The sequence below is a fragment of the Patagioenas fasciata genome, chromosome 18 (genome assembly GCF_037038585.1).
Source record: "Patagioenas fasciata isolate bPatFas1 chromosome 18, bPatFas1.hap1, whole genome shotgun sequence".
NCBI lineage: Eukaryota > Metazoa > Chordata > Aves > Columbiformes > Columbidae > Patagioenas > Patagioenas fasciata.
The window spans coordinates 1,790,764-1,816,941 of record NC_092537.1 but is presented as its reverse complement, the minus strand read 5'-3'; the positions used below and the strand labels follow the sequence as shown (position 1 = coordinate 1,816,941).

At 42.7% G+C, this 26,178-nt stretch overlaps 1 long non-coding RNA gene across 1 annotated transcript; it reads left to right on the top strand.

Annotated features, from left to right (window-relative positions):
• Window positions 1-1,513: 1,513 nt before the first annotated feature.
• LOC139829360 (uncharacterized) lies at window positions 1,514-21,092 on the top strand. Its single transcript, XR_011741814.1, has 3 exons — window positions 1,514-1,555; window positions 5,354-5,482; window positions 19,179-21,092. It is a non-coding gene; the product is annotated as an uncharacterized lncRNA (long non-coding RNA).
• The last annotated feature ends 5,086 nt before the right edge of the window (window positions 21,093-26,178 follow it).

The following is a 26,178-nucleotide window of genomic DNA, read 5'->3' as shown; positions in this document are numbered from 1 at the left end:
ATCAGTGAAATTAACTGAAATTTTGCTTGACCTGGAATTTAGGTCGGTTTAGATCATCGTCTTACCAAGGCTGCCGAAGATTCAAACGCAGGCAGGGAGCTACAGAAACAGAAATGTGCTTGAGAGCAGAGGCAGCTCCAGGGCTGGATGTGGGGTGGTCGCCAGCGCTCCACATATGCGCTGGGATGAGAAACTGCCCAGGGCATGGCTGATGAACCCGTTGGTACCCGTGGCCACCAGAATCACAGAATCACAGAACTGGCTAGGTTGGAAAAGACCTCAGAGATCATCCAGTCCAACCCTTGGTCCAACTTCAGCCCATTTACTAGATCATGGCACTAAGAGCCATGTCCAATCTCAGTTTAAAAACCTCCAGGGACGGTGAGTCCAGCACCTCCCTGGGCAGCCATTCCAATGCCTGATCACTCTCTCCGTAAAGAACTTCTTCCTAATATCCAGCCTAAACTTCCCCTGGCAGAGTTTAAGCCCATGTCCCCTTGTCCTATTGCTAACTGCCTGGGAGAAGAGACCAGTTCCCACCTGGCTATAACTTCCCTTCAGAAGCTGGATGGTGGCTCAGCAAACGGACCTGGTGCACCAGGCAGCGCTGTCTTGTTCCAACATGACTCCCCAGTGCTTGGCTGGGACTTTAAGTGGCTCCAGCCCAGTTAATTTTGCTGTCTTTGACCTATAGCACTGTAGTCTCTGAAAAGGTAAAGGATGGGATGTTCGCTGGGTACCAATCTGATCTGAATTCCGTGGCAAAGCTCCCGCAGCTCTTGGTTCTCTTGTACCACCCTGTACAGGCTTGAAGTGCCAAAAGGGCTTTTTCAAACGCCCAGCTGTGTATGTACGTTGTACCTACCTCTGGGCACCTGTTACTGGAAATGCAATAACCTCCCCTTTCTAATTCACACTCTTTTATTTCCTGAGATGATGCTGTTTCCATAGGTTGCTCAGTTCCAGCATTGAAACACCTAAAAAGATAAAAATCCCACCGATTGCCCACTCCTTCCAATGCTTTTCACCTTGTAGCACAGCCTCTGTGGAATTCTGTTTGCAATTTTGCTTGTACCAATTTGTGCTGTGTTTGTCCCTGTACGTAATTATTGTCAATCACTGGAATAGGAAAAAAACTCTTTAAAATAATGGAGATGGCTGGTCAGCATGTGCACGTTAAGTGTCGTGTACAGGAGGTGTTTTAGGGATTGCATTTACAGTCTGTATGTGCTTATTCTTCCTTCCTTGAGCACCCAGGATGGACGTAGATCCAAATTTATTTTCACCGTGCATTTCCCCAGTAGCATAATGCATCTTTCTTCATACAGTACTGCAGGCTTGCATGCAATTAAATATTTTCCACGTCTAAGATGAAGAGAAATGGCCCTTGCAGGCAAGCTCAGTGCTCCGTCCTGCAGAGCTCGTTCCGATCGAGTGGTGGCAGTAGGTTGCTTCGTTAGAATAATTCCTCCGTGGATTTACACGCCCCACCCTCGCGTAAATAGAGTTGGGATTTAGAAGGTGTGAGCTGGCATGGCAATGAAGTCTGCAAAATGTAAGCTGCAGTAGCCCTTTTTCCGAAGTCTTGACAGTAAGCAGAGTTAAATAAGAGACTGGGATCTCATTCAGTATCTGTGAGTGGGAGAAGTGTTGGGGAAAATAGAGTCATGCGTTGCTCTAATCCATTCCTCCCTTAGAGCTCGCTGTGGTTTTAGTTGGGTTTGTTTGTTTAAATGTGAGGGGGAATTTTTGTGCCGTTGGATGTGTTCTGCGGGAATAGCTGCGAATTATCACGGTATCAGCGGAGGGGTGTGGGTGGCAGGGACTGAAAACCATCTCAGCCTGTGTTTCCTAAAGCTGGAGTGATGCGAGGTGCCTTTTCAGAGCATCCGTGTGCTCGCCGGAGAGGTGAGGGCTCCCAAGGACTTCAGTCGCTAATGGTCTGGAATATGCAGCCCCACGACTTGGAAATGTTTCAGACTAATTTAGCTGGGTGTTCTTGTTCTTCAGGACTCGGTCCAAACGTCGACTTGCCAAATACAGACAGAAATCTCTTAGTGTTCGGTTATCTGGTGTCTGGCTGCTGTAAGGTGTCTGCCACGGCAGCTGGTACCGCTGTTTGCTGGGGTACCTGGGGCACTGCAGATGATTTTGTAGCTGGGAGCAGAGGTCTGATTGCCCATGGGTGTAACAGACTGAACGATGGAGCTTTTTGTCTCTCAATGTCCATCTTCCCTTCGTGAAACAGAAATCATGGGTGCTCCTTTCCCCTTAGTACAACATAACTGCCATTGGCACCTTAGAGACATCTGCAATACCATGAGTAATACGAATTAAATGTCTTCAGTACCTTTAGATAGCGAGGAGGACACTTCCCCACCCTTCTGTTTAATGGTGGGACAATTCTGCCCAGATGATGCCACTCCTTGGCAGGCACTTGTGATCTGCATGTGCAGCTGTCTGCTTTTGATACGTTATAGTGATTAATTTCTATAGTTCTGCACATTAGGTGATTTTTTTTGTACTGTCATTGACAGCTACCTATGTCAAATTCTCTTTCCCAAGTGTTTTTTTGTGGTAGTTTAAGGTGATGTGCTGACATCTTTCCAAGAAAACGCAAGCCATGTGAATTGCTCTCAGATTGTGTGTACTTCCTGAGCTCGGTTTAAAGCCTGGATTATCCCAGGGCAAGGGGAGGACCAGGAGCATGAGCACGGCCAAATGGACACGGTGTTCCAGAGGGGGCTTCTGAACGTCTGGGAGGGGTTTGGGTCAAATTCTTGCAGAAGAAGAAACTACAGCACTGCAATGTCAGTCTGGGGTGGTTTCCTACCTGCCCAGAGCAGCAGGCAGATGGGTGAGCTGGGATCCATCCAGCCCGACCCCGGTCCTCCAAGTTGTGTAGGATCCCCTGATGATCAACGGGAGGATGAATCGTCCCTCTGTCAGACAGCAGTCCAAGATGAGTGGGCTGAGTTGTCTTCTGGATATGTCTGCCTCCTCCTTTCATTACGAAGAGTTTAGGTGACTAGTTTGGGCCAGATGCCTAATTTTCAGGTGGCCAAAGAGCAGGAAAAATCCACACTAAATCTCTCTCTGCCTCAGCCGTCCACCTGTAAAATGCAGACCATTCGTGCCACTGGGTTTTGATGGTAAACCCTTCATGGCGTGGTGCCCCTGGAGCTAATGCTGGCTGCTCTGTTCACTAAAAAGGGGGATTTCAGGTGATTCCTAAATTCATCATCGTAATAGAGATGAGTAACAAGCTGGAGAGCTACAGGTGATAGATTATTGAACTTCAGGCTGTGCATGTGTCGAGGTTTATTTTTTCATGTGGAATAAGAAGGGAAGCAGTTTCTTGTGAGGAAATAGTATTACGGCTGAGATGATTGTGTTTCACATACTATGTTGTAGGACCACCAAAATTTAGCCAAAGTGGTTCCAGCTTTTAAGTTGTCTGATCAAAAATCATGACTGGAAAAGCAGGCTTCCAAATGTATTACTTGGTTTAGTTCAAAAACTTGTTTTCAAGTACTAAGGCAACATGGAAACCCACATTCATTTAAGACTTTGCCCATTTTTTATTTTCTTTCAAATGTGAGCAATAATTATCAAGAGTTACAAGAAAAAGCCTTATTTACTTGCTTTGGTTTCCACTTGTGGTCATCTTCGATTTGGTACACAAACCAGTAGTTTATTTTTATTGTGAGTAATCTCTCAAAAAATTTACCAATACGTACAGTGTTATTCAGACATCAGCAGAAGACACGGGGAAGTCGCCAATCCAGTTCGGCTTCCAGACTCAAAGACAACACAGAAACTCTCTTGACCCAAAGCTTTTTAGCCAGAAGAACAAGAACATGGAGTCTTCCTTTGGAGGCAGATGCTGTTGAGGTGTTATCACTTAGAACTGAACCCTGTGCCATTCATACCAGGAATTTCCATTTCCAATTTCCATTTCCTCGCCTGTGGATGCTCGCAGGAGTCCTGGTAATCTCCACAACAGCAGTACCAAGCCTTTTTCTTAAGGGAAAAAAAGCCGTCACTGGTGGGTTGAGTCGCCTTAGATGTTCTGGTCCTCAAAGAGAACCTGGCGATGACCCCACACCCCGTCTCACCTCACCTCTGGTCGGAGGGCAGAGCTTCCCTCAGCCCCGTGTAAGATACAATCACGTTTTGTTTGTTCGTTTGCCAGCTTCTTGCTGGTTTAAAGACATGACTCCATTAGGCTAAGCTGGGTCTAGCGTGGTGTCTCCCAGCTTGGGCGGCTGCCTGGGCTTAGGTGATTGATGTGAGCTTTGATCACGGGAGTCGAGACAAGGCTGCCAAGGGGTAGCCGTGCTCTGTAGTCCCTTCGTGTCGAGCCTGACTGTATGATTTGTATTAGTATATGTTGCCATATACTTCCAGATTAATGTGCTGCACTCCCGTATGAAATAACCCCACTTCCTGCTGAATCTGAAAATTTGCAGGTATCTTTACATAGTTCCACAGCACGTTTAATGAGAAAGATTAAAACAAGCAGCTACCCAAATACTACAAGAGAAGGGTAGTGGATGCAGTCATTGATTTTATCTTTTAACTCATAAGACAAGATGGGAAACACGGTCCATATGTCAGATTGGCAGCTCTCGGTAACTCCTCGTTCTTCAATCAGCTTCACCCATGCTTGGAAGCAGAAAACCAATATTTTAAAAACACATCTGTTCCTAAAAAAAAAAGTCTCTGTTATTCCTGCCTCTTTTTACCAGAACAAGTATGAACAACAACAAATGAAGGCATCACAGCCACAAGAATGTCCTTGTTGTTTTGTACACATCACTGTGTTTCCATAAATACCAGCCCAGCTGCTGTTGAAATCTTCAGGTTTTTAGTCTATTCTATTCTGCTTATGTGTCCCTATTAAACGTGTTGTTTTCATAAGGCCAAAATACCTCTTTCCAATGAACTGAATTTAGCTTTCAGCAAATGCTGCTCAACAATCCCTCAGACCATTACATTTGTAAATTATTTTGGGGGTTTGGCAAAACCATCGGCATCGGCCTCAGCACAGCCCTTCAAAATGTGTGCTCAGCTAAATTCACTTCATATAAAAAAATATTTAAAGGTCCAACCGAGTCGCCCACCTTCCTTTTTGCTTCCCATCCTATGGGATTGTTTTCAACTAAAATACCACGTGGGCGCATACATTCTACTGCCTCATCCAAATGGATGTGGATATGGATTATTATGATTGATTTGCATGCATTTACATTTTCCTGAAGAACACTTGGAGAAGGGGAATGAGTACCTTGCATGACACATAAAACATTTACACACTTAAGAAAAATTAAAAGTATCCTCTGTTTTTCAGGAATCTAAGGTCATTGGGTTGGAGGACATCAGCTGAGTCAGCAAGTTTGTCAACTGAAATGGTCACATAATCCCCAGTTAGTCCAGCAAGATCCAAGGAAACGTCCAGTCCCAGGAACAACCACATACCGTAAGTTTTGAAACACAGTCAAAATTGAAGTAATATTTTTACACGTGTCTTAGAAACTTTAGACTAAATCCTCCACAAGGTATTCTGCTTGTTTCATGCTGGTGGAAATCAAGTGAAGTTCTTTAGTTGATTTTCTTTGTGGTGAATTGATAATGATGTTAGATTAATGTTGATTTCCACCCGGTTGGTTTTAATATGAGCCACCAGCACTGTCTTACAAATCGCTGCCTTTTTTGATGACATGACGTTGAGATGGCAAGTCAATAGGTATAAGTTACACTTAATTTACTTAAGAAATAAGCCTGTATCACCAACATAGGAAAGACATCCAGCATCACTTCTACCATGCGTACGTAGTCCAAGGAAAGCAAATAACTAACAACAAAGATCTCAGAAGGAACCTTCCCAGGGCATTCACAGGTCCTCTTGGAAGGATAAAAATGGTCCATGATCCATCATTCCTAAGTTCACTGATCATATCAGCCTGTTTATAAGCAAACGTGGTTTCATGTGGTGCCAGACAAAGATGTAAACACTGGCTGGTGCCGGGAAGGAACATCACAACCCACATCGCACCGCGCGGCACTCAGGGAGAATACGTGGGAATGATGAGGGGTTTTATTTGGGGAATAAATAACAGTTTAAATCACTGAAAATCATTGTTTCGATACAATATTTGGAGAGGCACGTTAGGCGGGCCGAGCCAATTTTGCAGTAATTGCTTCTGCAAGTCTGTAGCTGACTAAAGCTGTCTGCAACAAAAAGGGATGTGTTTGGAAACGGGCCCACCATTTCCAAGGATTTCGGGCTCCTGGGATGGCTCCCCGAGGTGAGGGGAAACAACTGCTGTCTTAAAGGCAGGAAAAACACCACCAACGGTCAGCAAGTTGTTTATGTTAGAAACTATTGATACCCTCATACTGTGCGCGAGGTACAGAAAAGTAACTTGGAGTGGGATAAAAGGGACAAATTTGTAATAACATTAAGACATGCTTCCACCAACAATAGCGTGTAGGCACCAGGGATTAATAAAGGTATTAACCTTACCCATGTTTTCTTAAACTTAGTATTTGACAAAGCTGATAGTGGTCTGTATTTCCAAATTGTTTCATATCTAAAAGATACGTCCAGCACTGCATAATAAGACTGGAGGCTTTGAAAAGCTTTTCCCATGCAAAGATGGAGATTGTGCAGGTCTGAATCCAGCATGATACGCTGAAATAAGTTGTGTCCCATCTGCAGTGGCTATAACCTCAGCTGAATATAGGAGTTAACCCTCCTGAGCGTTGGTTTGTCCAATTTGTAGTGACTTTTGGCAATACCAGAATGAAACGACTAAACTGCCTGCTCAATGCCCCAGGAGATAAACCTGGCTTAGCCTCCTCCTCCTGCTCAGGTAACCAAGCTCAAAGCGGTGTTTTGGATCCAACCAAGCAGCCTGACCAGTAATAAGAGATGAAGACAGCTGAATTCTGGTCAATAAAACACGGTGTAAGAGAATAGTATTTTTTTTCTGGAAACGAGGAAATTAGGAGAAAAGATTTAATCCTGTACGTTAGTTAGGTGGAGACTCCCCAATCCCCTTTAACAGAATATATTTATTAATCAGCAGGATTTTTGGGTAAGCCCGTCACCATTTCCTTACCCTGAGAGTTTACTGCAGGGTTAGTATTTTATTTTAAATTTGTTTGTTTGTCTGTTTTCTTCCTAAGCAACACTGGTGTTTTTATACGTACTTCAATCTCAGCCCCAGCTTTGTAAATATTTAGTCTTATCTTAAAGAACTCCAAAACGAGGTGGAAAGAAAGCAAACTTCCCATCCAGAAACCAAATACCCATTTTTAACTTAGAAAGCGCTCTTTGGGTAAGTCCAGAATGGAAATGGCAAGACAACCTGGTTCAGACAGACCTGTGTCATGGATTAAACCCACCGTCCCCTTCCCCGCATTGCTGTTGATATGAAATAAATGTGGTTTTCTGGCACGTGGCTGCTCCCCCAGGCACAGAGAAGGGTCCAGAGCATCACCCACTGTGCAGTCCCAGGGAAAATCTCCCACATTAAACCTGTGTTTCTTTTCCTATTGACTAAAAGAAGAATAAATTGCCATCGCCACTTTTTAGAGTCTGAAAGCACAATTCAAATAGTCCTTATTTATGACTGTTTGCTGGAAATATGCTAGGACTAAATTGCAGAGTGGGAGGCAAGCTGTTGGAATTGAAGAATGGTTTGAGAACAAGAACTACCAGGTGTGAATTGACAGTGAATTGAATTGAAAGGAGGATTTTGACCATCAAAACAGAGAGGTTCTGGAAAAATGTTTGAGAGCAAAGGCTGACAATCTACCTTTTGAAAAAATGCAAAACAAACGGAACAGGTTGCATGTTATGATAACTTGTCATCTATTGTGAGAGTTTCAGAGGGATGCAGTAGCTATTAAAGGTGCAATATCTATTTATTTCCATGGCACATTTCTGCTGTGTATCACACGGGTGTGATAGTGCATGTGCAAATTAGTCTTCAGTCTGTTAAACTCTTGCCTAACTTTGAGCAGGCAGTGCAGCGGCACGGGGAGCTGCAGGAATAACTACCACAGGCAAGAAAGATTAAATACACATTTATACTTCACTCACAAAAATGCTTGTATGGAAATATCCGATTAGGGATGAAAAATCAGACGGTTCATGGGCACTTCACGTCACTGGGGACTCCTCATACAATGCACTTCCCCTCTTGTTAATCTGCTCTTCTCTTTAAAGCAAATTATGGGGCTGTGCAGGGAATAACAGCACAAGGTGTGTGTGCAAGCAGACACTGTTCACAGCCCTCTCACTGGATCATTAAAATAATAATCAGTCAAAAATTCATTGAGTTCGATGCACTGTACCAGTGGTGATTTTAGTTCTTGCAGAACACTCCAGTTGCACTTTAGAAGCGGAGGCTCAGAGATCAATGACAACCTGGTTTCCCAGAATGGAGCCTCAGGAGCAAATTTACCAAGTAGCTGCAGTTAAATTCTCTGTAATTTCTGCACTTTCCGTATAATACAATGATGATCATCACTAGCACCAGGTTCTCCCAGATGACTTCCTCAAAAAGAAGAATAGGAATGGGAAAGGAGAGTAAATGATACTCAAATGTGACTGTGGGAAACACATTGGGTTGAACTCTAAATGTCAAGCCTGTCAATACAAATAGATCTAGTGGAGACTAGTGGCTAATTCACACATACAAACACCACGATAAATTTGATAATGGGTCCCTGAAGCAGGGGGCTATAAAGGGTTTATAAACTCCTTTGTGTAGTCATAGCACTGGAGAATCAGACCAGGTTATGGGAGCCTATGTGTTAATACCTCACACTTTTATAATCCCCCTTCCCACCTTTTTTACATCAATAGTATGCAGAATGGTCATTTTGCGACTATTCCCTGCCTGAGGTTTCTGTTTTGGCATTATATTGCTTGCCACATGGTACCATTTAAATGCTCTGATTAGAAGACACATTCAATTACCTGCCAGTAAGGCTCTACAGGTATTAGGACACTATGAAATTACTCTAAGTTTACAGAATTTAAGAGAGCGGATCATTCAATATACCCTCTCAGCAATGCTGTAGAGCAGAACTAGTCTTCTGAGAATGGCTTAACTTAATTACATCAAATTCACATTTTTGAAGAACAACCTCTGTAATACCTGAAAAAAATTTCCATGGAGCACTGTTGGATTCATGGGAGTTAAACCACGAAGGTCTCAGCTCGCACTGCCGTTCATGCAAACCTTAGGCATTGCAGATGCGTTTAACTGGAGGCACTGGTTTGGCACTGGTGTCCAAGGAGCAACGTCCTGCAGCGTGTTTGCTTCTTCAGTGGCGTCGTTCTGGTGAGGTCTGAAGATGAAGGGTCAGAAAGGACGAGGCAGGAAATGTTTTGCTTTTACTATGGTCCCCGCAGAGTGGAAACTTCGGAGGAATCCCTTCTCTAAGATAATATTGATCGTAATTTACTATGTACTATGTTTCAACTAGTTAAAGAGAAAGGAAAATAATAAGTCCAGTGTTTGGCCATGGAGAGATACTTGGTTTAAATAATAATAATAATAATAATAATAATAATGATAATAATAATAATAATAATAATAATAATAATAATATCACCAGTTTACACTGAACAAGTGTGTAAAAAGCAGAGAGTGAATAACTGGCAATGGGAACTCTGTCAGAATTAGGAAATTAAGTTCATTAAAGGTGTGGTAACTAAATTTTCTACGCAGGCATATAATGAGGAGGGTTGGGCAGGGAAAAAAAAGTCCAGACATCCAATTTAACACAAACCCACCCAAACTTGGCGAGGTGGAGCATCCGCAGCTCAGCACAGCCTTCTGGCTCCCTGGTTTTATTGCATTTGCTCCAAACAGCCCCAATTAGCCCTGAACTGTGTACCCTCCTTATGCCCTTCACCATGTACCCCCGGGAGACTTTATGCCAGTCAAGTTCTAACACAAATGCTGCAGAATCATGTAATCCTCCTATTAAGCATCAGCATTCCCTGGTTTTGCTGTTTCTCTAAGGCGGATTTATGCATAAGCGTGTGGTGAATGAACACGTCTTCCCTCTGATCGAGACAAAACCCAGAGGTGAAACCTTTTTACTCAAATCGACTCCTTATATTCATTTCCCGATTCAAAACAAAGGTGTAACACCCAAGCAACATCTGCTTTGACCTCAGCACATGGTGCTTTTACAGCTAAAGCTTTACAAGTAGGTCGGTTCAGAATCTCTCTTGTTGCTTCACTTATCCTTAAAACGCTTGAACTAAAATTTAAAAAACAATGTTTCCCAAACAAATCCTGAGATTTTGCTCCTTTCTAGTTTTAGTGAGGGTCATGTCAAACCGAGCCCAAACTGAGATCCTGGATTAATTTACCAAAGCCCATTAAATCACTCTGGTTCATCTCTATATACCAAAAATGAGACTTCTCTCCACATTCTGTAATTCTCTGCGTAGAGTTATTCCTATAGCCAAACTTTCTGGTGGCCTATTAGTGTTATATAAAACTATAAAGATTTCCTGTTCCAGCAAGCAGCAGGTCTCACGGAAAATCTGAACTGGATTATTTCAAGGAGAAGTCAGTCAAAAGCCACAGCGAGGGACATCGCTGAGCCACCGGGGTGTCCCCAGGGGTCTCTGCTGCCCACATGGGGGTCCCTCCACCCCAGCCATCCATGGCATGGTCCAACCTTCCTCCTTGCCCTTGGGAATAAAAGACTTCTAGATGCTATAGCAACGTGTCAACCGAGATCCCCAGGGGTGTAACAGCAATCTCATGGCTTTGGTGGAGCTAAAATTGATAAGAACAGGGAGTGAAATTTCAACTCCATTTCCGACCGCTGATGGGGCATCTCCTTTTGGACTCAGAACAGGCTCTTACTAGTGCTGGTCTTACTGCCTGTGCCCAAAGGCGGGGATTAATATAGCTCCAATTAATGTTTGTTTCCACACCACCTGAATCAAATTGTGAGCGATGGCCTCATACGGAGGAGACGAGTCCCAAGAGATGGTCCAGAAATCCTGGCTCCATCCTCAGCATCATCTTCAGCATCATCCTCAGCATCATCCTCAGCATCATCTTCAGCATCATCTTCAGCATCATCCCCATCAGCTGCTGGGGGGCAAAGGGGGAGCTCCCGCCACTGATGCAGGTGACTTGGTAAACATGGATTTTCGACACCACACCTTTCACTGCGGATTTGCTGTGTTTTCATTCCGCCTTCTGAAAGCTGTGAGAGTGAACATGATGAAAATAAAATCAAACAAAAAGAAAAAAGCAAAAAGAAAACAGTGAAAAGCAACAAGGAAGGTTTCTGTCCAAAAAAAAGTCCGAAACTGGCTCCAATTGGACCCCGGTACGGAAATGCTGGAACTTGTACCCTCCAGTGGCAAAATAAAACAGGCTACCATTATTAGAAATTTTCTACAGCTAAAGATGTAACATCATAGCTAAATTCAGTCAGAGACAGGTCGAGCAACAAAAACCAGGAGCCAAGGCAGTCTAGTCTGGTCTGAAACTTGATTCAGGCACCAGATTATGAATAGATTTAACTAGTTTGCCAAATGAAAATGTAGATTTTGGCAGTGTTTGGGCTTTTTTTTTTATTATTTTTTAATTTTTTGGGTGTGCTATATGTGGAGTCCTATTGCACGCTGTGGGGATAGCAGAAAAGAGCCTTTTTATATTATATAACTACTTGACGCGCATGTGTGTGTATATATAACATAAAAAACACAGTTAACCCCATAAATGCTAAAAAGCCTGGAGTCCCTCAGTAAGGAACACGCTCAGTGCCGCTGATCACAGGAAAACCAGTTACGCTCTTGCCTTTTATTGCAAAACCACCCAGGGCTTACGGAGTCGACTCCTTGTAGGGCACCCGGGCACATTGGGGACCTTGGTCGTTTATTATCTTGATTAATTACTGAGAAAAAACCCCACATTCATCTACCTATTCGCCATGGAAGTTCTGTGCAGCATTGTCTAAAACACCCCTGAAAGAGATGGGTGAATATTCCCAAGTAAAACAACAGAAAAAACAAAAAGAAAAAGGTTTAAAATGCCCAGAATGCTGCACCCCGTGTATGTATGGCAAGGAAAGCAAAGAGCCGATCTCTGGAGGAGTATTTTGATGATGGATGCCAGTTGTCTGTGGTCAGATTTCGCTCTGGTTCCGTTCAGGTCTGTGATCTAGGAAGCAGTAAAAATGCAGAAGTTTAAAGGAGAAAATGCAATCAAGGCGAGGAGGAGGAGATTGTCAAAGGAGAAGGAGCAGATGCTTGCTGTGACCGCTCCTGGGCTTTTTTGGGGTGTTTCATTAACAAGCAAAATACACTTTGGTCCGTGCATGTGTGTGTTTGCTCCATGTCCCAGCACAAATGTCACTGTCACCCCTTGAGCTCCAGAACTGCTGTCACCCAGACAACAGCCACCTCCTTTGCACAGCACAGGGTTTCACCAGCTCCTTGTGTCACAGAGCACTTCGGTCAATAGTTTGAAGCCTGTGTGTTAATTAATTGCAGTGGAGATGTCATGAAAGAGAACGGGGTATTGAGAGTTGTATGAATACTTATATATGAGAGAGAACGTAACTGTCAAGCTGAGATTCTTAGAAGAACCAGCATTTTGTCCCTGCTTGTATTTAGTGTATTGCACAGCTGGCTCTTTTGTAAGTTGTAATGCGAAGGATTGAATACGAGATTATATTATACATTTGGAATAACTTGGAATTAATGCCTTCAACCACTGCATGCATCCGTAAGTTCACTTACTGATTGTAATCCTTTATTAATTTATTCTGCACACATTGAATCACTGGATATAGCACCTGCACCTCAATACGTCTCATCCTTCTTTACTGTGGAGGTGTTGATTAACTTGGTCCTATAAGAACTACTTTGCTGCTTAAAATAATTTAACTCACAGCGAGGCCAAATTATGGCCCAAAATACCACCGAGTATATAAAGTGTTACTACGTGCCCTGAAGTACCAAAGTGACCCTCAGTACTGATCATCATCTCCCATTGCTTGTTGGAGGGTTTGCGGTAAAGCTTCCTCGGGGACGCTGATCTGGTGGTAGAGCTCAGATTAAATGTAAAGGGACCTTTCTCACCTCAGCACCTCTTTCTGGACTCTCAGCGGTTTTTCTTATATATTGTTATTCTTTAAAGAAATGCCTGAAAAGATATAGCGGTTAGAAAGTACCTTTCTCAGTGGTACCCACATGTGCAACGCAAACAGCAGAGACAGCGCTCGCGGCAGCACATTTCACACTGGGCTGAAGCATCGCAGAGGAGAATCCACATGCTGGGTTTGATATTCATTAATCATCCAGCTAATTTGTTTTTACACAGGAGTGCTGACAGCAAACGAATGTTATTATTGCAACAGCGCGCTGCGTAATCCAGACTATTATGGTATTAGCATCGATGAAAACGGCTGCTCTGTGTTCACTTCTCGATTCCGTATCCAACTGCAACTGTAAATATATCTATTTTTATTCACATCTGCTGAAATAGCCCTACCATATGCGGCCAGAAGGATAAAAGGATTGCTGCTCTCTTTTGCTTCCTCCTCCCTCTGGTCCTTATCTCAGGAACATGAGTTGAAATCTGGCCCAGAATTTACTGAGTGTTCGGAGACTTTTTATGAGGCAATGCTTTCGCGGGCTGATATTGAGAATATATATATTTATATATATGTACACGCATGCACACATGCATTATTGTGCCTAGGGTTATTTCTCCAGTAAATCTCTTTCATATTTGTATACAGTGCGCACAGGCAGCATTCACACAAGAGAGAGAAAATAATCCAGTGGTAAAGGTTAACTTGGGAATTCAGAGACCTGGTTTTAATTCTTCCCCCTGCCACAGGCTTCCTTTTTAATACACACACACATATATATATACACATATGTATATAGGCACCATGGAAAAGGCACATAGGACATTGTCCACACTGTCGTTGAAGCGCAGGATTCTCGGAGGGTTGCGTTAGCGCTTTGTCAGCGCAGTTGCTCATGTGTTGTCACACTGAATAATGGATTTGCTTCTATTCAACACCACATGATTTGAAAGCATTTAAAGCTGAACTATAACTAGGAGAATTATTTTGAAACAGATGGACACCTGGTCTTTCGCAACACGGCATCTCCTTGCACTCCCTTGTTTTAACTAATAACACTCATGAAAATCAAGGGTGCCAATAAAGAGAGGAGAAGCGGGTTTTCAGGTGTTTAGTGGCTGCAAAAATTATTAATACCAGTTTCAAATATGTGATTGTGTTATTACTGATAGTACAGTATTAAAAATAAATTGCAACAATAAATTTAAAAAAAAAAAAAAGGAATGAGAGCCATTTGTTGCAATATTTCCAGGATTTGTGCACGTGGCCTTTATTATACTGATGTTTTTAACCATTTGTGTTGCTGCAGATTTATAATGGAGTCCCGCTTTACATGGCTGCAGATTGATTTACTAGAGTTCATTTTAGCAGGCGATGTACGCTGCAAAACGGACCAAAACCCTAAATCCAGCTCCAGGCTGCTCTAGGGGTGACCCGAAGAGATATAGGAGACCGAATCATAAATACATTGACACCCAGTTCTACCTGGAAAACTTAATGGGCATGGAAAATGAATCGCTCCTTCTCGTATCTGTTTGTCTTCCATTATTTGTGGTCTCTCACACAGTAGGAAAGTTGTGGTTCCCCTGATTTGCTCACTCGTTCTGTTATTAGAGGAGATCTTGCCCTGCACCGTGGGGACCCATTTTTCTGTCCTCACTCTCGGGCCAGCGCGGGGATCCCCGTTCATCACAACCGTTTGTCAGAAACTTAAAACATGTCTACGCTTCTTCCTTCCCGTTTTCTGTTGTTCAAACGCTGACAGCCAAAAATGTGTTCGTATGCTTTATGCATGAGGAAAGGTGACTATTGATGCTAGCAAATGTGTGCTCATTTTTTTCCTTGTCAAAAAAATCAGTCTCTGGAATCACTGATGCCTTGTGAAATTACAGTCTAATGTAACCAACTGCAGTATAACGTAACCAACTTCTTTACTTTTTAAGAAAATTGTTCTCCTGGAGGTTGAAACACAAAACCAAGAAATATATGAAGTTATTTTTGTCCCTAGTCAAGGGAAATTAATGAAATAGCACCTCCCATTCTGTTGACATTGGCCAAGAGTGCCAAAGTCCTTAGTAATATTGGGGTTCCCATTGTGGGGAATACTGTAATCACAGGAGGGACTCGGAATATTATACTGGTGGGAATGTCCACGTAAGCGCCAATGCGGCCGAGGACTTAAGCTCATGCTTAACTTTAAGCAAATAATCATTTGGAGTCAATAGTTACAGCGCTATGATAAAACATCATACGCTACAAGCTGGATCGAATGCCAGAATGAAAAATATGGGCACTGAAAGTCTGACTTGAAATGTCAGAGCCATTACTCAATCTATATTCAGGTGTATGTATCCATATTTAAAATGCAATATTTTGGTGACTTTTCTATATTTGGCTTAATTATTTTTAATAATCATGACATTTTCAACAGTTTTTCCGTTTGCTGTATTTTCCCATTTAAACAGAAGCACCTAAACCAAATAAACAGAAGCCGTTCTTCCCTTTCAGCTCCCGCCTGAAAACTTTGCCCAGTATCTTTGAGCAATTTATCTGTGCTTTCACCTTCTTGACACCAGAGTCATTGCCACATCAAACATCGTATTGCCACCTCTGAATTTGCAAGGGAAATGACACAGGGAGGCCAAATATACACAGTGAAATAAGGAACCCCAGTAAGAAGAAAACATGTTGTTCTTGGCTAAACAAGCCATTAGTCAGCATCTATTTTTGATAACAATCTTTGAAAATACTGATTTTCCTTTGCACAGATGCGTTGGTTCACTGCAGCTCTCCCTGGAGTTTGACCTTCTTCAGCACTTTCAAACCGCTGGCTTTGCACTACCTCAAAAACTCTATCCCATCTCATTTGTACATTAAACAATAATAGTTATCCATATTAATAAAATTTGCTTGAAAAGTTCAATCTGTGAAGCGGAAATTACTTTTAACTAAATACGTTTTTGGAAGCTGTAATTGACATTCAATCTCATTCGTGTTTAAAACCGTATTTAATTTACTGTGTAAGCGTGTAATTATATTCCTTGATATAATTGGTTTGAAGACATTATTCTCATATAAAGAAGACCTATTATGTGAACTTTTATTTGGCCTCCAAAGATACAGTTTCCTCTGAGTAATTCCAGCAGAATTTCTTTTTCTTTTAATATCTGTTTATAGAAAGTATAGCTAATAAAAAGCTACTTAAATAGTCATCAGATGAGGACTGATTCAAGTCCAGTTTCCACTGGTGTCACCGTGGAATAAATCCCATCATTCCAGTGGAGTGGCTCCTATGTGCGCAGGGATGGGGATGGGGGGACAAGATAACCGGTGTCAGCCCAGCCCCTTCCCCCATCCCAGTGCTCCCAGTGCTGGTGGAGATCCCATCAGGAGAAGGATGGGGTGCTGCAGCACCAACCCCCCCACACCTCCTGTGTTTGCATCCTGTTTGGTTTTCCCTCTCCCTTTGGGTCCTTTCTGCAAGGAGAGCAGTGGTACCCAAACAGTGATGCTGGACTTGAGCTCCACAAGTCCCAAAACCAACTCCTGGGGTTTAATGGAGCGTAGAGAACCCCAGAAGCACAGCAGGATCAGGCCCGGTTACAAGGTGAAGTTTGTCACTGTTCTTATGCTCAAATCTAAGAAAACCAAGAGTTATTATAGGCTTGTGTAGCTCCTTCTCCTCTTCAAAGCCCTCCAGAAACATTTCCCTTCTAATCTTCCTGATACCAAGTGTAGCAAATTGTCAGCAGAGGTCTGAAACCCAAAACTCAGCCCACGAGCGTTCTGTTCGGAGCCAACCTTGGCCACGGACCCTTCCCTTTCATATCCCGTCCTGTTTGCCCTCCGCACTCCCCCCATCCTTTCCCTTCCACCCATTGTCTGCCTTCCAAGATTCCTCATGGAAACACCCCCCCGGCTTGTTTTCCGTTGCAGGTTAACACCGGATTCAAGGCTGCGTGTCGCCCGTCACACTCTGATTAGGAGAGTTTGCTTTTGAAGAGTTACCTGGGGTGAGGCTGGTTGTGCCGGGGGCCGGGGAGCGCTGCCAGCCCCGCGCACGGGCAGCGGCCACGGGCTGCATTTCACGCCGTGATTTAAGATACCGTTTCTAAGGATAAAGCTTCGGTGCCTGCGAGAGAGCTGGAGCAGGAATGGTGCCACTTCAATGCAGAGAGACCCATCAGCCTAATATTTAATGGCTAAAGAGCTATATATCAGATGCCAGAAAGCAAAAAAGGAAAGGTTTAACCGCTGCTGATTCTAACCCTGTAAGAGTTCCCAGGCTCTCTCGCTGGTTCGGGGAATCCAGTACTAACTGCAAAGCCTATCCATTAATGCTTTAAGTAAAATTATCTTGTAGAATATATTCTGCCTTATTCTGCAAGGCTTTGCAGGCTGGATTCTGCCACTCCAAATTGCACAAAGTCTGTCTGGAGCTGTGGCACCAATCTCACCTTTGCTTTGCTGCTCACCTTGATTTTAGCAGCGTTGGTGCCGCATGGTGATCACAGCGGGGAGAATTCCTTGGAGGGGCTTGGAAGTCTGGCTTGTCATTTTCTGCCTGTGTATTTAATAAGAGCGGAATGAAAAGCAGCAGCAGAACTGAGCATCTCTGGTGGCGCTCCACTGGTTTCACTCCATCCATTTATCTAAGTTTTCCTGTCAGTTTATACCAGCTTTCATCATCTGTTTCTAGCTAAGACCTGGCTGCGTTGATAATGAACAAAATGTCAGGTCCAGAGATCTGGCTCTTCCCAGTAGAGTCAATTGACTTTAAACGCTGCCAGAGAAACACCCTTATTTTGTTTCTTGTCTACCAATGCACCTATTATGCACCATAAAGACATAAGGGAGGGAAAAGGACTCAAATGCCATCACAAGTCACTTTTTGGACCTCAAGGCCTCCGCTAAGCAGGCATTAACGGCGGTATTAGCAATGTGCGCTTCGTCTGTCTTGGCATTTCAGAGCACAAACAGCAGCTGAGCATCCAAGTCAATTTATTTTCATGAGGTGTTTTAAATAGAACCATTTTATCAGCAGCTGAGTGGGATGACAGCGGGGCAAGGAGACGGTGGGTGAAAAAAGGTTGAAAAGAAGTTGGAACTTAGAAAAGGAAAAGACAGGAGAATTAATATGTTGAAACAAGTTTGATTTTCTCTCTCCTGACTTTTTTTCTTTGTGCTTTAAACAAGCTGTAGAGAACATTTTGATGTGGTCTGTGGGATTGTGGCCTCAGAGATGATTAAAAACAAAACCCATCAGCCGTTAGGCCCTTTCGATACGATCATGTTTTTCCATCTAATTTTACCAGCCTAAATGACGACTTAACTGGGAACGAGCACCAGCTGACCAACCTTCTCCCAAAGCGTTTTCCTCACCAAAGGTTCTCTTCATGAATTCGCAGTTTCCATTTACAAACATGTCCACACACAGAAGCAGACAGAGGAGTGAGAAACTAAACCCTTTCTTTACCATTTCTGTACAATCAGATGGTTTAGAGATTAAGAGAAAAAGGGATGGGGGAGTGGAGGAGGGAAAAGTCACATGGGAGGCAAGAAAAAAAAAGACACGTTTTCTATCTCTTCCTACTATTTTTTTTGTTGGATTTTTCTTTTTTTTTGGTTTCCAGCCCCATGTTGTGACTTTGACAAATTATGATGCGTAGAGAAGATTTATGCCAGGTCTCGGAGCATTAGCACATTATCACGAGCAAAACAGAGCCCTCGGTGGACATCACTGGGGACCCATTGAGAAGTTTTTGGGAAGTGATCTATGGGCCAAGGCCCGTGTCAGGAGGAGCTGTGGTGCTGTCCTGCTGGATGGGGTCTGGGTGGGTGCCCGGGGAGGGCCGGGTGAAGACACTGAGCACTGGATGAGAAATGGTCAGTAAAACCCATTCTGGAAAGGAAAGAGGAACCTCTCTGCTCTTGAGGGACCGGCGTGTTGAATGATTTAATGGCTACCTTTAGGAAATGCCTTTTGCTTTATTGCTCTCCTTCTGCCTTTCTCTTTTAAGGAAAAGAAATGCAATGTCGGCTCTTCCCCTCATTATCCCCTCAGTATCCCAACTCCTGCAAGGAGCTCGAGAGCCGTCGCCTTCACAAAAGATCCCCAAACCACCTACAGACCCAAACATCCCGAACTAACTATTGAAAGAAACAAACCAAAACCAATTAAAACCCCACAAATGAAATGTATACATATTTGCTACAAAAGCAAAAGGATTTTTGAGCTCTCTACAGAGGGTTTCCACTTCTGGTAACTCCATTTCCAACCCGGGCCGAGCGCAGGGCTGGATCTCCCAGGATTACACTGCACAGACTTTTCCACAGAGGTGTCAGGAACCGCATGGAAAACTGGTGGGATTTTCAGAGCTACCTGAGGCATCGGCCCAATAGTCCTTATCCTGCTTCACTGCCAAAACGTCTTTGAAATGCTCCTCATCCCCCTGCACAAGAAACTGAATTTGCATGGACGCTGAGCTGCTGACAACACCTATTGCGCTTCTAGAACTAAATGTTGCATTTTTAGTATTTCTCTAGAATTAAAACGTTCTTAAGTATTGGTGACAAACATGAACGTGTCAATTATAAGGTTTTACTCTCCAATTTGCTTTGAAATTCAAGGAAATCCCATAGAATTTGGAAGTGTGTTTCAGTCCATCTGTGACTGAAGTCTCAAGACGTGATTTTGTTTTCCAGATTTTCACTACTTTGGGCCTGAAATTTCAAGAAAGGATTAAGATTTCAGAACCATTGAGCTTCAAATAACCATTGTAGAGACAGTTTACAGTTTCAGAATAATTTAAGACTGTTCTTTTAGGACATTGTCTGTCTTTGCTAAAGCTACCTATGCTTTAGAAGCCACAATAGTCTCACAGAAGTTATTGGGAAACCTTGGGGTACATGCACATAAGATTTTGTACTGGGATGAGAAACTGTAGAAATTGTAGATGTGATCCCTAAAAATTGGATTGATTCAATTTGTCTCATTGGAATATCCTTTTTTTCCAGAGATGGCTAAATAGTGGTAAAATATGTATCACAGTTGTATAATTCAGTCGTTTATTTCTTATCTACAGTACTCTGGGTGATCTGTGCACAATTTAGCTAGAAATCTAAAGTAAATTTTAAAAAAAGACTGGAATTAGCAGAAAATATGTAAAGTTTAAAGGGGTAAAGTCAGCACAAGTAAGTTCTTTATCACTCAGAAACGTGCTGCACATCCGTGTTTGGAGTAAAAATGCCGCTGAATGAAGAAAGACTCAGTCATTCTCGTTTCATATACAACCTACAAAAGTTAAACACACCTTGTAAACAATGAGTAGGGAGCGCCCACATTTCACTGCTCTTATGGAAGTTTTTAAGGGTGCACGCAGATAAAGAAAACATTTTGGAGTAAATGACTTGTATCTTTTCAGCACCGTTTCAAGTACAGTGTGTCAAGATGATTGATGATATAAGCCCGTAGCAGCTTCATGACAAATTAGTGATTTTGACATATGTTTGATGCTCTAAGCATTTTTCACTTGAAAGCAAGAGGACTTGCTTTTCAGGTGCTGCCTTTGCTCTGAAGTTCATAACTGAGTCTGGGAATTCAGTTATCTGGAGGACAGCGATACTTCTGGAAATATCATCAGAGCACCCAACCATCCATGTGTTCCCAGTGCCTTATTGTGTCTAAAGAGACACAACCCAAATGCGGAAGGAATGTCAGTACAAAAATAAGGGAATTGGATATCAGGTTCAGAAAGGGATGACAGGTTGACTGTGACAATCTAATCTCACTGTGGGGGACTGCGGTGGGTCCGTGGATTCCCTGACGGAGGACATGGGAACAGAAATTAGCCTTGAAGATATGAAGGCCTACCCATGAGAAAGATGGGAGTAAAGGAGTATCCGGAGATATTAAGGATGTACCCGTGAGAGAGAAGGGAGTAGAAGAGTAACACTGATGATAGCAAAATTAGCCAATGAGATGTTACTGCTGTAACTTGTAACCAATAGTGAAGAGACACATGAATTGGTAAAACTGTATAAAAATGCACTTGTGGCAATAAATGGCATCTACTACTTTCATCCTGGAAGAACCTGGTCCATGTCGTTTGTCCGTCTCAACCACAACATCTCACTTCTCTCTTTCAGGAGGCAGAGCCTTTTGTTTAGTATTTTATTTATTGTTGCAAATCGTATGGTCCTGCCATTTCTCACCTTTCTGGCTTTGTATATTAGTGGCATTCTACAAGTGATCAGAGTTGCATGGTCGCGGCAGATCAGCTGTCTTCAAACCCAACAACAACAGAAAATATGGATCTTTGGGTTAAAACAACAACAACAAGCAACCCGCAAACAACTTAGAAACCTAATCTAAAGGAAACACTAATAAACCTAATTTCAGCAGACACCTTGGTTTAGGTGTGACCTCCCCATCACAGGAGCAGAGAACTGGGCAAGGATTGCGAAGTCTTGATCCCCTCCTCTCTTCACTTCGGTATTGAGATGACCTTTGCTGATGAGTTACTGGCTTTGCATAAGCACATGTGGCAGAATCAGATCCGATATTTTATTGTGGATTGGAAAAAAGAGGGAAGAAAAGGGCATTTTGCACAAATAATGCTTCTCAGTGTTGCCGCCAGCCCTACACCGAGTTATCAGCCTGTGCTTGCGCTCTTTGCTCCTCGGACAAAAACAAACCAGTGTTTTGAGAGAGCACCGTTGTAATTGTGGGCAGTTATATGGAGGGGAAAAATAATGTGGTTTGTCATCAATCTCTCGGTGTGGCACACAAGGGCTGACTTGTTGAAATTTTGTAGGCTGTATTTACAGAGAAAACATAGACCTGGTGCTGTGCAGGGCCCTATCAGTCCCAAGGTCTGGAAGAATCATATCGGAGAAAAAGGGGAGGCTTGAATCGTAACCTTTCAGGATAATCTAATCCATAAGGGAACGAAAATTACTCTGCTCCTGTGAGCAAGATCAAAACCTGAAGAATTTAATTATTAGGGACTTATTTGTGAATATATACACAGAGTGGTTTGAGGCAAGAGCTAACAAATAGCAACAATTACTCACATTGCTGTTTTACACAGCCGCAGACCATGGGGAAAATTAAGGCTGGATGCTTCCAGCCTTGAAAAACGCTACTTTGGAGTAAAATGAGATGGTGCGTTGCTGTAAGAGACAATGTTAGCGGAAGGTGCAACACAGCTCTGACCTGAGACACCACTCAGAGAATGTGCTGGAATTCAGACTAAGGTACATTTTGCTGAAGTTATTTTGTGTATAGCTTTCATCAGGCTGGTGACCTTAATTTCCACCTACCTGTTAAAATTACCTGGTAGATCTGGTGAAACGGAGCAAGGAGCCGGGCAGCTCAAGAGGAGGAGTCGTGTCTTGGAGCACGTTACGGTGTTATCACCCTGAAACAAAACATGGCTTAGACTGAAAGTTCATAGTGTTCAAAGTGTGAATCGCATCTACGTTTCTGCAACAAGAACATCCCCAGCCTGGCCTTCCCTTGGACAAGTTCTCTTTGCAACTCATACTGTGTCTTTTTTTCTTTACCCTCATTATTCTGCAAAATTAGATAAACCATATGAAAGGTAAAACCAACGTAGTAAACTCATTTTGCAATTTGGTTGGTTTTCTCTTTCACTTAAATAATTTTGAAAATATCAAAATAAAACTGAATCTACTTCTTGTTAACATTGCCAAATGATTCACCCACATGCATAGCTCTAATATAAAAAGGAGCATTTTCTTTTACTTCCACGAAAACATCCAGAGGGCAGCGACAGAGAAAGTAAATTGAGAAGACCCAAGTTAAACCAAACCAGTCTCATACACTTCTGCAACTTCATTGTCTGATTTTCGTCTTGCAGGAAAAAAAGGGGTGTAGGTTTTCACTGTACGAGTTCTGTAGTTAAAGAAATGATCATAAAAACCTAATGGCTATTTTAATTAGCTCACTACTTACACGTGCATATAGAGATTTAATTTTCATATTCTGTATCGTTAAGACCATGGTAGGGAGCTGTTGAGTAATTGCTTGTAACGTCACCCCAAATGATTTGAAATTTGCCAACTTTCAGGTTGCGCTCTAAGTCCAAATGTAGGACAGATTTATGGAGTTTTATTACTGAAATGGATAGGTTCATATATCTTGAGCTGACTTGCCTGGAGTCCACAAAATTCCAGAGAATAATTGACTGACCAATCAGTCTCCTGTCTATAAATGTATAAGTTGAATAGAGGTGCTCTCCAAGTCTGAACCTTCCCTCAATACGTTTCTTTCAGTGCTAATTCTTGGAGCACCGTCCCTGTTAAATGAGCAGCACAACTTCTCCAGAGCCGCAGGAGTTCGGGGTCTGGCCTGCAGAGCCTTGTTCACAAGAAGGGAAATGGTTTATTTGCCAAGCACTGTAGTTTTCAGTCGACAGAAGCTGTTTGCAAATCTCGCATTCCACCGTAGTTCTGCCATTACAAATGAGAAAAAACATCAAGGCTATCAACATGGGTCATTGCAATGGTTTTGACACAGAAATGCTTCAATATTCATGATTCTTTCTTTCCAATGAGTCCTATTTTTAACTGGGGGGGAACAAAATCATGTTAAAAGGCACTTTCCAAATGCAACTGGAATTATTGTTGTCGTTTTAAAATTAACTGGGGGCAAATATTTTGCTTGATGTGTCCTTTGGGTCAGGCAGTTAAGCAGAAAACCTCTTGCTTGCACAGCTCAGGTAACTGATAACTTTTTGGCTGCTTGCATTAATGTACATAAAGCATACAAAAATCCTAATTCTTCTTACACAGCCCTGAGTGCAGGAACAGCATCAGGATAACTCGGTAACGATGACGTTATTGTTTCACAACTCCATGGTGCCTTTAGACACAAATGAAAGATTTCCAAAGCCTTTTGTATCTATAACATCTAGTGGCATATAACTATTCCTCGGCCAGGAATTCTTCACATACATACCTATGTGTAAATAGGTTTGTAGCTATGTCTATATATGCACGTTCTCCTGCTTTAATGCTGGGAGGCAGTGCAGTTTATTTTCAGCCCAGTGGAAAAGCAGCAACAGTGTCTTTTGGGATAGATTTCACTATCAATCCCCAGAAGACATGTTCCCTCGCTGAAGTAAATTATTGTATTATTATTTCTTCTTCTGTATTTGAGAAGGTGATGAGATCATTTATTGTTTTTAAGGGTTAATAGAGCCTGTCAGGGTCTTTTTCCCTCGGCTGCTGCTATAGGATCGGTAACAGCTCCAAGCTACACGATGCTAAATCAGACCACACTTTGCTGAAGAAAAGCAAAAGAAAGAAAGAAAACCCAGCAGCAAGCGAAGAAGCAGTTCAGTCTGGTTTAAAGGAAGGGGAGGGAGGGAGGCAGGGGGAACAGGGACTAACTTTGCAGAGAAAATAACAAACTCTAAGTCCTGAGGTCTTTCCTCTATATTGAAAAGGCAGTTTGGAAAGGAAATTAGTAAAAACAAACAGAAGGTGCCAAGGTTTCTTTATCATACCTGGAGTAGGATATGCTAAATTCCACAAGCCCTCGCACTGGCGCCTGGTGCTGCGCTGGAAAAAAATGGTACCCATGGCTCTATAAAATGATCTATTGGGACTTCAAAGTCGTGGCAGCCCCGTGTGGCACAGGATGTGCTCAATTAATTATGTGATTTTTAAATGACAGGGGTTGGGAAAAGTAAAAATAATAAAAAAGGGAAGAAAAAAAAAAAAAGAACACGATGAAGAAGAAAAAGGTTTTTAAAGAAAATAATATTAAAAAAAAATTGGAGAAGTAAACTGAAAGGCCTTGTTGTCCGTCTGCCAAACAGCAGCAGCAGATAAGGTCCGCAGTTGCCGTGGAAACTCGGGCCCGTAGGAGACAGAATCCAATTTCAGAAACCACAAAATCAACATAAACGTGTGCAAAAATAAAAAGGTTTGTTTGGCAAGTAATAAGTAGAAGGCTACCAATGTATAAACCAGATGAACCGGGGTGACCTTAGCCAACTCTAAGCCATAATAATGACGATGTCCCACGCAGCTTTGGCACCTCCAAAATGAGCAGTAACGAGACGCTGCCCGTGCTGCCGACTGTTATCATCTAATTGCCACCTTTTTGCTGTAACAGCCCATTCCCCATCTCCATCCTCCTTTCCCCCTCTCCCCTGAAAAAATACAGGAGTGAGGAAGGAGAAATAGTCATTAAAGCAATGGTAGTAATCTCATTTTAAACCTCAAAAGGCTAAGGGGTTCACAACTGATGCCTTTAATTCATTTTTCACCTATATATTGTCTACTAATACTGCCCAAAGCCATTATATGTTAAAAAGTCACTCTCTTTGGTTGTTTTCTATCATATATGGCCAGAGAAGGCCAAACCTTACACCATTTCCAAGTCTATAAAGACGATAATGTTACAACATTTGCAGTTCTCCTGGAAAAAATGTTGTAGTTCAGGGGTAACTATCACCGTAGTGAAACAGGCACCACCAAAGAGACCCCACAATACCCCCAGCCCCACAGATTTCTTTAGTGAAGATGGCTTTGGGATACTTGGAAACCAAACTCTACAGGTCTTGGGTTAAGTGTTGTTTTAGCATTCCCCGAGCATATCCAATGTCAAATGCTGTACTGGTGCTGAGCAGGACACTTCTTGGCAATGAACTGGGGTTATTCACTGAGGACAGCAAAGCTTAAAGGCCATTAACCTTAATGAGGTCCTTATTTCTCTATCGCTAAGTCCTGTAATTTCTTCTTTCAGCAAGTGTCTGTTCAGGCAAACACAACTGTTTTCCATGTTGGTCAGCGAACTTCACGGGAGGTTTTGTCTCAATGAGCACGGAGGGAGCCATTCTACTGCAGAACGCATTGCAATCGGTATTTATGGGCAGGAGAGTGTTTCTGAGGCTTTGTGAGGTAAGGATCTGGTGATTTCTGCACTTCATACAGACCACTGCATTCTTGCTTTACGCTGACGTTTCCTTGCTTCCAATAGCGGCA